General features: G+C 46.0%; 1 protein-coding gene across 1 annotated transcript in view; it reads right to left on the reverse strand.

Moving 5' to 3' along the window:
• LOC138818623 (golgin subfamily A member 6-like protein 25) overlaps positions 1 to 13628 on the reverse strand; it is a 44732-nt gene that overhangs the window by 26292 nt on the left and 4812 nt on the right. Inside the window, exon 2 of the mRNA XM_070009602.1 lies at positions 7452 to 7706. The gene's annotated coding sequence lies outside the window, so the exon portion shown is untranslated. The remainder of the gene's footprint in view (positions 1 to 7451; positions 7707 to 13628) is intronic.

The following is a 13628-nucleotide window of genomic DNA, read 5'->3' on the forward strand; positions in this document are numbered from 1 at the left end:
CAACACCAGGTCTGGCTTTTTCTGCTTATGTGGTGCTGAGGAATTGAACCTAGGGCCTCATGCATGCAAGGCAAGCGCTCTACCACCGAGCCACCTTCCCAGCCCCTGGTTTTCAAATTTTTTTTAGGGGGGTCCAGTCATGGGGCCTGAACTCTGGGCCTGGGCGCTGTCCCTCAGCAATTCAGCTCAAGGCTAGCACTCTACCACTTGAGCCACAGTGCCACTTCTGGCTTTTTTTCTTTTTGCTTATATGGTGCTGAGGAATCGAACCCAGGGCCTCATGCATGCAAGGCAAGCGCTCTACCACTGAGCCACCTTCCTAGCCCCTGGTTTTCAATCTTTTTTTAATTTAATTTTATTTGTGAACATACTGTACAGAGGAGTTACAATTACATGGGCAGGATAATGCTTACATTTCTTACCAAGCATTGCAGCCTCCTCCTTTGTTTACCCTTCACATCCCTTCCCAGCCTCCCCCCTCCCCCCCTGGTTTTCAATTTTTTAAACATGATTTTCAAAACACTTTTCCTTAGACATGTATCGCAATTTTCTACCAGGTATCTATTAGGTGCCTAAATCCCCCAACAGACTATGAGTTCCTGGACACAGGGCTGTATTATCAGTGGATACTCTACTATGGCCTGCCAGAATGGGTGAATCACAGGACCTGGTTCAGGCCAGCAAGACATGAAAATGACAAAGACAGATACAAGGCAGAAAATCCTATTTCAGGAATGATAACATAAATTAATACTAAAAAAAAATATGAAAGCTGAGGAAGTAGTTCAGTGGATAGTACCTGTCTAGCATGTATGGGGCCTTGGGTTCAATCCTCCACACAGAAAGTATGAAAGGAAGGAAGGAAGGAAGGAAGGAAGGAAAAGAGGGAGGGAGGGAAAAAAGGGAGGGAGGGAGGGGAAGGAGGGAAAGAGAGAGAAAGAAAGAAAGAAAGAAAGAAAGAAGGAAGGAAGGAAGGAAGGAAGGAAGGAAGGAAGGAAAGAAGGAGAAAGAGAAGGAAGACGGTGGGAAGGAAGGGAGGGAGGGAGGGAAAAGAAAAGAAGGAAAGAGGTTTACACATGTAATCCTAGCTACTCAGGAGGCTGAGATTTGAAGATCATGGTTCAAAGCCATCCTGAGCAGGAAAGCCCCTAAGACTCTTTTTCTTTTTCTTTTTTTTGTCGGTCGTGGGGCTTGAACTCTGGGCCTGGGCGCTGTCCCTCAGCTCTTCAGCTCAAGGCGAGCGCTCTACCACTTGAGCTACAGCGCCACTTCCGGTTTTCTGGTGGTTTATTGGAGATAGGAGTCTCACAGTCTCTCCTGCCCGGGCTGGCTTTGAACCGCGATCCTCAGATCTCAGCCTCCTGAGTAGCTAGGATTACAGGCGTGAGCCACCAGCGCCCGGCTCCTAAGACTCTTATCTCCAACTAACAGTCAAAAAAAAACCCAAAAGAACAAAAACCAAAAAAACATAAAACATAAAACAGGGCTGGGAATGTGGCTTAGTTATTGAGTGCTTGCCTAGCATGCATAAAGCCCTGGGTTCAATTCCTTAGTACCATATAAGCATTGCAGGAAGTGGCACTGTGGCTCAAGTGGTAGAGCTCTAGCCTTGAGCAAAAGAATGTCAGGGACAGTGCCCAGGCCCTGAGTTCAAGCCCCAGGACTGGCCAAAAAAAAAATGAATGTCACTGATGGCTTCCTCCTGTAATCCTAAACTGTTCAGGAGTGTGAGATCTGAGGATTGCAGTTTGAAGCCAGCCAGGGCAGGGACAGTCCAGGAGACTCTTATGTCCAATTAACGAGCAAAGAACCCAAAGTGGAGGTGCAGCTCAAGTGGTAGAGCACAGCTTTGAGCAAAAGAAGCTGAAGGTCAGTGCCCAGGCCCTGAGTTCAAGCTCCAGGACTGGCAAAAAAAAAAAAAAAAAGCAACAACAATAAAAGGATGCATGGCTTTATTCTTTGCATACAAGTATTTATATTACAAACTTTTCATAAATGTGATTTTGACAGTAGCACTGACTTCCTATTGAGGCACTTATGTAGTTACTGATTCTTATCAGAATAAACAATGCTATTGTGGAAAAAATAAAAAGCTAGATGTGCAGCTGTAGCTCAAGTTGTGGAAAGTCACCTTCGCAGGAAAAAAAAAAAAAGCCAAGAAACAACAGCCAGACTCAGAGTTAAAGCCCCAGTACTGGAGGGGGGGGGGGGGGGGGGGAGGGGAATGAAGAGGGAAAGGGAGAGGGAGAGGGAAAAGGGGAGGGAGAGGGGGAGGGAGAGGGAAGAGGGAGAGAGAGTAGGGATGACATACAAGTTTGAAACTAGAAGAGATGATGGTTGCACAGTATAGTAACTGTGTTAAATACCATTGAATTGTAACTTTAAAATAGTTAATTATATGCTATGTGAAATAATAAAAAATGAAAGAGCAGAACTGTAATAATCATAACTCTTGATGATTTAGAACACTCTGCCAATACTAGATAAAGTCAATATAAGGAGAATAATTTTTATTTTTTTAAATTTATTTATCTTTTTTTTGGGTCCGGTCGTGGGGCCTGAACTCTGGGCCTGGGCGCTGTCCCTCAGCTCTTCAGCTCAAGGCTAGCACTCTACCACTTGAGCCACAGCGCCACTTCTGGCTTTTTTTTTTCTGCTTATGTGGTGCTGAGAAATCGAACCCAGGGCCTTGAGCATGCAAGGCAAGCGCTCTACCACTGAGCCACCTTCCCAGCCCCAGGAGAATAATTTTTATACAGGGCTTGATAGTTTACGATTGTCTGTCTGTCTGTCTGTCTGTCTTTCTTTCTTTCTTTTTTGTCAGTATTGGGGTCTGAACTCTGAGCCTGGGCACTGTCCCTCAGCTCTTAAACTCAAGGCTAGCACTCTAGCCACAGTCCCCCTTCCAGCTTTTTCTGCTTATGTGGTTTTGAGGAATCAAACCCAGGGCCTTATGCATGAAGGGCAAGCACTCTACCACTGAGCCACCTTCCTAGGATTATTTTTTTCTTGTCCATCATGGAGGCCTGAATTCTGTGCTTCTATGCTCAAGGCTATACTCTACCACTTTGAGCCACAAAGCCTCTTCTGGTTTTCTAGTGGTTCGCTGGAGATAAGCGTTTCTTGGGGGAAAGAGAGAGAGAGAGGCAGGGGGGGGGAGAGAGAGAGAGAGAGAGAGAGAGAGAGAGAGAGAGAGAGAGAGAGAGAGAGAGAGAGAGAGAGTGTGTGTGTGTGTGTGTTTCATAGAAGCTGGGCGCCACTGGTTCATGCCCATAAGCCTAGCTACTCAGGAGGTTGAAATCTGTGGATCACAGTTCAAAGCCAGCCCCGGCAGGAAAGTCCGAGAGACTCTTATCCCCAATAAACCACTAGGAAACCGGAAGTGGTGCTGTGGCTCAAGTGACAGAATGCCAGCCTTGAGCTGAAGAGCTGAGGGACAGCACCTACGCCCAGAGTTCAAGCCCCACAACCGACAAAAACAAACAAAAAGAGTTGCATTGACTTTCCTACCCAGGCTGACTTTGAACCATGATTCTCACATCTCAGCTTCCTGAGTAGCTAGGATTACAGGCATGAGCTACCAGAGCCTAGCTATATTACTGTGTTTGTTTTTGTCGGTTGTGGGGTTTGAACTCTGGGCCTGGGTGCTGTCCCTCAGTTCCTCAGCTCAAGGCTAGTGCTATACGACTTAAGCCACAGTGCCACTTACGGTTTTCTGAGTGACTTTCTTGCCCAGGCTGGCTTTGAACCATGATCCTCAGATCTCAGCCTCCTGAGTAGCTAAGATTACAGGCGTGAGCCACTGGCACCCAGTTATATGATTGTTTTTGCAGAAATGATTTGACGAGTTCCTCTCCATAGCTCAGAGAGATGCAAAGAAAATGAGAAGTGTGGATCAGTGGTGGCGGACTCAGCATTGTCACCCCAGGCATAATTCCTTTTAGAAAGTTCTTCCCTTCTGCTCCCCAGACTGGAAATGACTCTTCACAACAGCCTCATTTCCTGACTCTGCTTTAAGTCTCCCAATCAAAATGGCCATGCTCTCTTGCTCAGGCTGCTTAATTTTTCACCAAAAAATTTAAATCACATCATGGATGGTGTGTTTGTCCTTCTCATTGGTAACACAACTCTAAGAAAACAGAGCCATTTTGTCCATTGTTGCTCCCTGTTATGACAATTCTGATATCTGAAATGCTACCTGACCCCCTACCCCCCACACACACAAAAAAATAGGTGCTTGATAAATAAATGAAGACATAGTGGAACTTTGTCATGAATTTAGCTAGATCTTCTGGGGAGCCTGGACATTCTAGGCAACATCACATAACGAGAGACGAAGCTAGCGGGGCTTTACCAAAGCACTGCTTCTTGCACGGTCAGTCTTGGCAGGGGTTCTGGTCATCCCCAAGTTTGTGTGGGCATGATCCTGGGGACAGGGCTGTCGGAGGAGGAGGAGGAGGAGGAGGAGGAGGAGGAGGGAAGGAAGGAAGGAAGGAAGGAAGGAAGGAAGGAAGGAAGGAAGGAAGGAAGGAAGGAAGGAAGGAAGGAAGGAAGGAAGCCATGCAAAGCAGGGGTCAGAGTCCAGGGAGAAAGCAGGGCATGACCTCAGAAACCCAGGTCATCTGGTAGAAATGATCCCTGAGACCAAATTTATCGACAGTACAAACTGTGACTCTCGTTCCCAGGGGAAAGCTTGCAGAGCTGGCTTCTCTCAAGTTGGGGAGCATAGGCTGATAGGAGGGATGGCAGTTTGGCATGGATAAGGAGCTTCTGAGAATCAGTGGCCACCCCAGAACTGCCCCCAGTGGGGTCTGAGAAGACCCCACTCGGCAGCGTGGCCAACTTCTACTTGCTTTCACCCAGGCAGCCAGCAGGAGGGCAAGTTCCCAGTTAGGACACACTGAGCACTGACTTGGAGTGCAACTCCCACAGCTCTGGGGTCAGTTGGGCTTCCTGCATTGATTGCAACCTAATGTCTAGGGGGCAGTTTATAGATTGCAGGGAAAAACTTGTGAGAACATAGTGCTGGTATGGAGTTTGAACTTAAGGCTTGGACACTCTCCCTTAGATTTTTGCTCAAGGCTGGTATTATACCACTTCAACTCCACTTCCAGCTGTGTGTGTGTGTGTGTGTGTGTGTGTGTGTGTGTGCGTGCGTGCGTGTGTGTGTGTGTGTGTGTGTGTGTGTGTGTGTGTGTGTGTGTGTGTTTAATTGGAGATAAGTGTTTTATGGACTTTCCTGCTTGGGCTAGCTTCAAACAAGGGTCCTCAGATCTCAGCTAGGATTACAGGTATGACCTACCATTACCCAGCTCTTAAAATAATTAAGAACAGCCAGGCACCACTGGCTCACACCTGTAATCCTAGTTATTCAGGAGGCTGAGATTTGAGGATCATGGTCCAAAGCCAGCTTAGGCTGAAAAGTTCCCATGAGACTCTTATCTCCAATTAACCACCAAAAAAACAAAAAACAAAAACCCAGAAGTGGCGCTGTGGCTCAAAGTGATAGAATGCTAGCCTCAAGCAAAAGAGCTTGGGGACAGCACCCAGGCCTTGAGTTCAAGCTCTATAACCATAAATAACAATAAATAAGTGAATAATAGTAACTGGTAACAAAACATTTAATGTGGACAAAGGCCTGTTTCCAAGCCCAGGGCACATTTTAACTTAATGGTACTTTTAAATACCAACTTTTTTTAGGGGGGGGTCAGTTATGGGTCTTGAATTCTGGGCCCAGGCACTGTCCCTCAGCTCTTCAGCTCAAGGTTAACGCTCTACCACTTGAGCCACAGCGCGATGTCAGGTTTTCTGGTGGTTACTGGGAAATAAGAGTCTCATAGACTTTCCTGCTTGGGCTGGCTTTGAACAGTGATATTCAGATCTCAGCCTCTTGAGTAGCTAGGATTACAGGTGTGGCCCCGGCTAATGCCAACTTTTAATAAATCATGAAACTTTCTCAAAAAATGCTCTAAGATTGAGTAGCTATAGAAAATTCTAAGTTACGTATGCTTTGGTAGACACACATACATGTACCTACACCCATTTTCCCCCAAAGATTCCTTATGAACCATCCAAAGTATACACATGGCTCAAATTCAAGAAATGATTCATCACAAAGTATATTTTTGAAAAGCCACAACCTAATTTTCGTACCAAGAGTAGACCACCATTTTTTTACCATTTCCAGGGTATAATTTATTTGTTCGTTTGTTTGTTTTATTTTTTTTGTCATGGTGCTTGACCTCTAAGCCTGGGTTCTGTCCCTCAGCACTTCAGCTCAAGGCTAGCACTCTACCACTTGAGCCACAGTACCACTTCCGGCTTTTTCTGTTTATATGTGCTGAGGAATTGAACCCAGGGCCTCATGCATGCCAGGCAAGCATTCTACCACTGAGCCACCTTCCCAGCCCTCCAGGGTGTAATTTATATTGTGGGTTTTGGATTGGGGCAGGGGGTGCAATACTAGGATTTGAACTCAGGGTTTCCCACTTGCTAGGCAGGCACTCTGCTGTTTGGGCCACACCTCTAGCCCTATATTGCATTTTAAGCAGTGTTGGTTTCACAAACTATGACCATTCACCTTTGTTCTGCAGTGACTGTACACAGCCCTCCTTCCTGTGAGCATTCAAGCATGGGTGGTAATGAGTTCTCAATTCCCACAGCATGAAGGAAAAAAGCAAACCAAGCAAAACACGTGCTCTTTTATCGTCAATTCCCTTCATCTCCAAAAGGCCATTCAGCCATCCATGGAGGACTGGGCTTACCCTGAATGAAAGCACAGCCTGGCATCTAATTTAGCTTGAGCGGAGCAGCATGCCTTGGGCAGAACAGCAGATACTAACAGTGGCCCTGCGAAGGTGGAAGGGGACCCCAGGCAAGCTAGTGGGGTTCCAGCCAAAGCAGGTACGCAGACCTCAGCTGCAAAAATCAGCAGGTATCTGGTTGAATGCAAGAGCCCATTTTTTCAAGAAAATCCCCAAACCCAGATTTTAATGTGACTCTGGATTGTTTTGTTTTTGATTATGGGGCTTGAACTCAGGGCCTGAGCTCTTTTGCTCAAAGCTTGTGTTCTACCACTTTGAACCACAGCTCCACTTCTAAGTTTTGAGTAGTTAATTGGAGATGAGTCTCACAGGGACTTTTCTGTCCAGGCTGGCTTCTAACCCCAGTCCTCAGATCTCAGCCTCTTGAGATGCCAGAATTGCAGGTGTGAGCCACTAGCCGGCTTAAATTCTTCAATAAAACTCCCCTCACATTTATAGCTGGCCAATCTCAACCAAACAATTGTGTCTGTCCCAGTCATACTCAAACGCCTGGCCTTTTCCTGGAAGCCACACAGTTTCCTGTCATAGGCCGTTGGCAGCACTATTCTTTCCGTTCAGAATGTTTGTCCTCCACGCATCCCCTACCTCACCTTCTAAGTCCAGCCCCAACTGGTCATCTGCACTTACCAGGTGGCTGGCATGGCATTTGGCATAGTGTTTCCATCTTCAGTTCTCTTTCTGTGGTCTCAGTGAAGTGCATCTGATATCCAGCCAGAGAACAGAAATCTGATGATTCGGCCATAATCTGTACATTGCAGCACAGTAAGACTCCTGGAATGCCGAAACTACCCAAGTCTTGACCTTGTGCCCATGGAGGGCTCTTATAAGAGATGATAGCTCCTGTGCTAGCAGAGTCACCGATGATCTCAGGAATACACAGATCTGGGGAAGAAAATACATCATTTTTTCCTCTTTGACATTTATGCTTTTTTTTTTTTTTTGTCAGTCATAGGGCCTGAACTCTGGGCCTGGGCACTGTCCCTCAGCTCTTCAGCTCAAGGCTAGTGCTCTATCACTTGAACCACAGCACCACTTCCGGCTTATATAGTGCTGAGGAATTGAACCCAGGGACTCATGCATGCAAGGCAAGCATTCTACCACTGAGCCACCTTCCTGCCCAACATTTACGTTCTTAAAAACGTGTCACTAAGCTGGGCATTGGTGGCTCATGCCTATAATACTAGCTACTCATGAGGTTGAGATCTGAGGATCACTGTTTGAAGCCAGCCCAGGCAGGAAAGTCTATGAGTTTCTTTTTTTTTTTTTTTTGTCGGTCGTGGGGCTTGAACTCTGGGCCTGGGCGCTGTCCCTCAGCTCTTCAGCTCAAGGCGAGCACTCTACCACTTGAGCTACAGCACCACTTCCAGTTTTCTGGTGGTTTATTGGAGATAGGAGTCTCACAGTCTTTCCTGCCCGGGCTGGCTTTGAACCTCGATCCTCAGATCTCAGCCTCCTGAGTAGCTAGGATTACAGGCGTGAGCCACCAGCACCCGGCAGTCTATGAGTTTCTTAACTTCAATAAACTACTACGAAAAGGCCGGAAGTGACACTGTGGTTTAAGTGGTAGAGCACTAGCCTTGAGCAAAAGAAATTCAGGGACAGAGCCCAGGCCCAGAGTTCAAGACCCAGGCCCAGCAATAAAACAAAACAAAACTGGTCACTGAAACACTCATTCTGCAATTCTTCACACAGTGAATGGAGGGGTTGTTACACAGTCTCAGCCCCGCCCCCAGGCAAAGCTTGCTTTGGCAGTCTACTGCAGAAAGAATGGAGGAGGAAAGTTGAGCACAGTGGTTTTCAGTGTAACTCTGAGGTTGGGCTGTCTGTGTGGCAGCCTGGTCCTGGCAGTTTCATCCTTATTTGCTTGCTTATTTGCTTGCTTGCTTGCTTGCTTGCTTTTCTTTTCTTTCTTTCTTTTTTTTTTTTTTTTTGTTGTTGTTGTTGTTGGTCATGGGACTTGAACTCTGGGCCCCTTCAGCTCAAGGCAAGTGCTCTACCACTTGAGCCACACAGTGGCACTCACTTCCAATTTTCTGGTGGTTAATTGGACATACAGTCTCACGGACTTTCCTGCCTGGGCTGGCTTTGAACTGTGATCCTCAGATCTCAGCCTCCTGAGTAGCTAGGATTACAGGTTTGAGCCACCAGCATTCAGCTCAGAAAGACCTTATCTTAAAAACAAAACATTCGGGCTGGGAAGGTGGCTGAGTGGTAGAGTGCTTGCCTTGCATGCATGAGGCCCTGGGTTCGATTCCTCAGTACCACATAAGCAAAAAGAAAAAAGCTGGAAGTGGTGCTGTAACTCAAGCAGGAGATTGCTAGCCTTGAGCTGAAGAGCTGAGGGACAACACCCAGGCCCAGAGTTCAGGGCCCACGACAAAAAAAAAAAAAATTCCAGTCATTAGTAGTTTACTCCTGTAATCCTAGCTTACTCAGGAGGGTAAGATCTGAGCACTGTAGTTTAAAGCCAGCCTTGGCAGAAAAACCCATGAGACTTGTCTCCAATTAACTAGCAAAGAGCTGGAAATAATAGAGTGCCAACCAAAAATATCAAGCAAGAACACAAAGCCCTGAGCTGTCTGAAGCTTACTTTTACAACTCTGTCCATGATTTCCAGTATCTCAATGTTACCATCCCAACTATGGGATAAGACTTTCTATAGGATGGAGGGGGGGGGGGGGGGAGCAATCTGTCCATTGCTGCTCAAGGAAGAAGCAGAAATAGTGGAGACAGGAAGAAAAGAGGCCACGTCCATGGAAGAGCTGGCCACGCAACCAGCTCCAGAATAAAAATAGATGTAGACTTCCATGAGCTATGCTGGAAGGAAGAAAACAGAGCATGTCTCAAACTGCTGAGAACACATCCCTCCATAGAGAAACCGCAAGTTCCAGAATGGGATAAGGACATTCTCTGACTTTTAGGACTTAAAAACGATGTGAAATATTCTAAGAGAGAGGGTGAAGTATCACAGCAATTTCTGGCTAGATGTTAAATGGTATTGAGACCAATAAAGCCACTAAAGTGATGGATTGATTCATTCCTCCAACACATCCTGAGTATCTACTGTGTGCTGATTATTCACAAGAATAGAGAAGATCCCCACATAAATTCATTCTTTGAGTGTGCATGCTGGTCTTGGGGCTTGAACTCAGGGTCTGTCCCTGAGGTTCTTTTGCTCAGGGCTAGCAACGCCACAACGCCACTTCCGGCTTTATATGGTACTGAGGAATTTAACCCAGGGCTTCATGCATGCTAGGCAAGTACCCTACCATTAAGCCACTCCCCAAAGTATGTATTTTTATCTCTAGGTAGCTTATGATCGCTGGGAAGGTGGCTCAGTGGTAGAGTGCTTGCTTCACATGCCTGAGGCCCTGGGTTCGATTCCTCAGCACCACAAAAGCAGAAAAAGCCGGAAGGGGTGCTGTGGTTCCAGTGGTAGAGTGCTAGCCTTGAGCTGAAGAGCTGAGGGACACTGCCCAGGCCCAGAGTTCAGGCTCCATGACCAGCAAAAAAAAAAAAAAAAAAGACTATAGCTTATGATCTAGTGGAGAGAGACAGAAGAAAAGTAATTACAAGTATGGGGGCACATGCCTGTGATCTCAGCACTCCTAAGGCTGAAGCAGGAGGAATAGGAGTTCAACACTAACCTGGTCTACATGAACAAGCCCTAGTCTCAAAATAAACAAACAAACAAAACAACTGCAGGAGGAATCTGTGAGTCAGAGGGAGGAGGTGAGGGGGGGGGGTGCTGGGGAAGCAGAGCTCTGGGTCTCAACTTCCAGTCAAAGAACAGAACAACTGCAGGTCAGGATGGAACCATCAGATAAATCCAATAGTGGGACCTGGAGGGGATTACATGCTTAATCCCAGCGATTTGGGAGGCAGGGGTAGCAGGGTCAGCTTAATTCCAGAGAAGGTAAGTGAAAGACCTTAGCTGAAAAAGAAATGAAAGCAAAAATGGGATGAGGGGTATGTGGCTGGGTAGGGTGTTCCAGCTGGAAGCGTGCTCGTCTACCCAGTGCATGACCTTGTATTTAAAACCCCCAAATAAGAAAGGAAGGAAGCAGGACAGCTAGGTCCAGTGGCTGCAATCTCAGCTACTCCACAGGCCAAACAAGGATTCCAAGATCGAGGCCAAACTTGGTAACTTAAAGATTTTTTTTTTTTGTCAGTCGTGGGGCCTGAACTCTGGGCCTGGGCATTGTCCCTCAGCTCTTCAAGTCAAGGCTAGCCCTCTACCACTTGAGCACCACTTCTGGCTTTTTTTCTGCTTATATGGTGCTGAGGAATTGAACCCAGGGCCCCATGCAAGGCAAGCACTTTACCACTGAGCCACCTTCCCAGCACCCCCCCCCTTTTTTTGTCAGTCATGGGGGCTTGAACTCAGGGCCTGGGCGCTGTCCCTGAGTTTTTTTGCTCAAGGCTAGTGCTTTATTACTTGAGCCACAGCTCTACTTTGACAACTTAATGAGACTATATCTCAAAATTTAAAAAAAAAATAGTTTGGGGGGGGTGGGGGAGGCCTGGGAAGGTGGCTCAGTGGTAGAGTGCTTGCCTAGCATGCATGAAGCCCTGGGTTTGATTCCTCAGCACCTCATAAGCAGAAAAAAGCCAGAAGTGGTGCTGTGGCTCAAGTAGTAGGGCACTAGTCTTGAGCTGAAGAGCTTAGCCCCCATGACTGAAAAAAAAAAAAAAAGCTGAGAGTGGGGCTGTGGCTCAAGTGGTAGAGTGCTAACCTTGAGCAAAAGAAGTTCAGGGAAGCCTGACGCCGGTGGCTAACACCTGTAATCCTAGCTACTCAGGAAGCTGAGATCTAAGGATCACAGTTCAAAGCCAGCCTGGTCAGGAAAGACTGTGAGGCTCCTATCTCCAATAAACTACCAGAAAATCCAAAGTGGTGTTGTAGCTCAAGTGGTAGAGCGCTAGCCTTGAGCTGAAGAGCTGAGGGACAGTGCCCAGGACCACAGTTCAAGCCCCACAACTGACAAAAAAAAAAAAAAGATCAACATACATAGGAAAATTAATGTAGTAACACATAAACAGAACCAAGAACAAAAATAATATAATCATCTCAAATGTTACAAAAAAAAGTCTTTGATAAAATTCAACATTCTTTTATGATAAAAGCTCTGAAGAAAGCCAGACACCCGAGGCTCACGCCTTCATCCTAGCTACTCAGGAGGCTGTGATCTGAGGATCACAGTTCAAAGCCAGCCTGGGCAGGAAAATCCATGAGACTCTTATCTCCAATAAACCACTAGAAAACTAGAAGTGGCGTTCTGGCTCAAGCAGTAGAGCGCTCACCTTGAGCTGAAGAGCCTAAGGACAGCGCCCAAGCCCAGAGTTCAAGCCCCATGACTGACCAAAAAAAAAAAAAAAAAGCTCGGAAGAGAAGGAATGTACTTGAACTTCAAGGCTACATATGACAAACATATAGCAAACATCAGATTAAAATCGGGAAAGCCTGAAATTACTTCTCCTAAAGTCAAGACTGGGAGAGAAGTGTCTATTCTCCCCACAGAAGTCTTAGCAAACAGTAAGGCAGGTAAAAATAAATAAAAGGGATTTAAATAGAGCAGTCAAGTTATTCCTTATTTGCAGATGATAAGAGCTTATACTTAAAGGACTCTACAGACTCCACCAAAAACCTTCTAGAACTGAAAAATGTTTATTTTAGAAATGTAGCTGGCTATAAAACCAACATTCAGGACTAACTAGCTTTTCTTTTCTTTTTTCTTTCTTTCTTTTTTTTTTTTTTTTTTTGCCAGTTCTGGGGCTTGAACTCAGGGCCTGGGCACTGTCTCTGAGCTTCTTTTGCTCAAGGCTAGCACTTGAGCCACAGCACCACTTTTGGCTTTCTTTGCTTATGTGGTACTGAGGAATCAAACCCAGGGCTTCATGCCTTCTAGGTAAGTACTCTATCACTAAGCCACATTCCCAGCCTATGATTAGCTTTTCTATATATCTCGAAAACAATTCCACTCACAATAGCCCTCAAAAAAACTAAAATACTTCTGCCGGGCGCTGGTGGCTCACGCCTGTAATCCTAGCTACTCAGGAGGCTGAGATTTGAGGATCGCAGTTCAAAGCCAGCCCGGGCAGGAGAGACCGTGAGACTCCTATCTCCAATAAACCACCAGAAAACCGGAAGTGGCGCTGTAGCTCAAGTGGTAGAGCGCTCGCCTTGAGCTGAAGAGCTGAGGAACAGCGCCCAGGCCCAGAGTTCAAGCCCCATGACCGACAAAAAAAAAAAAAAAAAAAAAAAAAAAAAAAACTAAAATACTTAACCCAAAAGGTGAAAGACCTTCACAATAACAACTTAATTATTTAAAAACAAAACAAAAAAACCAAAAACTTGCTGAGCACTAGTAGCTCATGCTTGTAATCCTAGCTGAGATCTGAGGATTGTGGTTCAAAGCCAGCCTGTGCAGGAAAGTCCATGAGACTCGGATCTCCAATAAACCACTAGAAAACCAGAAGTGGCACTGTGGCTCAAGTGTTAAGAGCCCTTACCTTGAGCTGAAGAGCTGAGGGACAGCACCTAGGCCCAAAGTTCAAGCCCCATGACTGAGCATAAAAAAAAAAAAAGAAAGAAAGAAGAAAAAAGAGACTTAAGAAGACAAAAAGCACTTGTCATTAAAATAATAATTAAAAGTCAAAGATGGAACCAGGCACCTGCAACTCATGCTTGTAAGCCTAGCTACTCAAGATAGCTGAGATCTGAGGATCATGGTTTGAGGCCAGCCCCAGCAGGAAACTTCATGAGACTCATCTTCAATTCACCACCAGAAAACTGGAAGTGGC

This window comes from Dipodomys merriami, unplaced genomic scaffold, assembly GCF_024711535.1.
Source record: "Dipodomys merriami isolate MVZ:Mamm:240054 unplaced genomic scaffold, mDipMer1.0.p SCAF_78, whole genome shotgun sequence".
Classification (NCBI taxonomy): domain Eukaryota; kingdom Metazoa; phylum Chordata; class Mammalia; order Rodentia; family Heteromyidae; genus Dipodomys; species Dipodomys merriami.